General features: G+C 45.2%; 1 pseudogene; it reads left to right on the forward strand.

Moving 5' to 3' along the window:
* The first annotated feature begins 249 nt into the window (after positions 1-249).
* On the forward strand, positions 250-402 carry LOC122472094 (annotated as a pseudogene).
* Positions 403-1,512: the final 1,110 nt, after the last annotated feature.

The following is a 1,512-nucleotide window of genomic DNA, read 5'->3' on the forward strand; positions in this document are numbered from 1 at the left end:
GAGCATGGGACACCTTTCTCACCTTCTTTGCATGGGATTATCCTGATTCTTTTCATTTTTTTTCCTATTTCAGAGTAGGCCATGAATTTGTTCAGAATGTCTGCTATGAGCCTCGTGACTGGAAAAGATAACAACACTTTCCAACATTATATTGTGTGCTTTGTGCAGTGTTGAGGGTTCTTAGTTAAATTTCAGAACTCATTACTGGTCCTTCTGTGTTGGTCAATGTGCAATAGAGAAGTTCTCCCAAGCTTTGCGCAGTGGCAGTATCATAGCCAATGAGGTTTATCCGAGGCGCGATTATTGCTCATCGAGAATTTCTCCAGTTGTCCCCTAGGTGGAAATACTCTGAATTTTCAGAAGCGGCATGTGTAATCGAAAATGTACGTGGAACTTCAGTCGTGAAGGGAGAGAATCAGTGATTACCTGCAGGGCCAGTAACTCACAGAGTTCTTCAGTTGTATTTATATGAGCAGGTTCTCTTGTGTCCCGGGAGCAGTTGCAACTGATACTTTGTCTCATGATGCCTTATGGGAGTTTTACACCTGAAATTGAGACATGTTTCTGTTCATTCTTTTACGTAGAATTTCTACCTCCCTTTTACAATGGGACAAAGTAGCTCTGCAATTCATATTGTATTTAAAAGCTGAATTACCTGTGAATTAAGGTAAACACTCTTGAGACCAATGAATGTGCACAGGTAACGTGTTTCTCTCAGAAAACACATTTCTAGGCCCCCTGCAGGACTCCAGGAATCCCCATCTCCTCAGAGGTCTCTGTGCCCTTGCACAGAAGATGTCTTTGTCAGTGAGGGAAGCAGAGTAAGGACATGAACGGGATGGCAATTTGAGCTTTGACCCTGGGGTGGCCCTGAATCTCTGTGTGGTGCTGGGCTTTTCTTTCATTCCTTCATGTTTTGTCTGTTCTCAATGTGTAAGTAAAAAGTCTGCAGATCTGGTGGAAGAAGGGTGTCCTGAACACAGATGCCTGCCTCTCTGGAATACGTTCCTTTATTAGACTGGCATTACTGCCATCAATCTTCAAGAATAGGATTCCTTGGCTTTCTGCATTTGTAACCATGTGCAGTGATGTGTGGAGACAGTAGTTTCTCCTTGTGCATCTGGTACCTTCAGGCTGTAGGTGGGACCTCATAGGAGGTCCTCGTGAGACCTTCAGGTTGTAAGTGGGATCTCGTGGGAGGGTAGAGTTTTCTGGCACTGATGCTGCATTCTACTAGAACCCGTGAATGAAGAAGGGGCCAGGTGCTGACACCTGCTTCATTGTGTTTCAGCTCCTGTGGGCGTTCTACTTCTGTCTGTCATACCAACATACCTGTCGCTTCTGTTCTGTAGGTCCTTATGGTTGCAAGAGGACCTCCTCTTTTACCAGGTCCACCCTGCATGCCCTCCCCCACAGATCCCCTTTATCACTGTTCATGGACTCTATAAGTCACCACCAGCTCATTGGTGCCCTCAGTGACCTCCACCTCGACTATTTGTAAGATGATCTGAA

This window comes from Prionailurus bengalensis, chromosome E3, assembly GCF_016509475.1.
Source record: "Prionailurus bengalensis isolate Pbe53 chromosome E3, Fcat_Pben_1.1_paternal_pri, whole genome shotgun sequence".
NCBI classification, from domain to species: domain Eukaryota; kingdom Metazoa; phylum Chordata; class Mammalia; order Carnivora; family Felidae; genus Prionailurus; species Prionailurus bengalensis.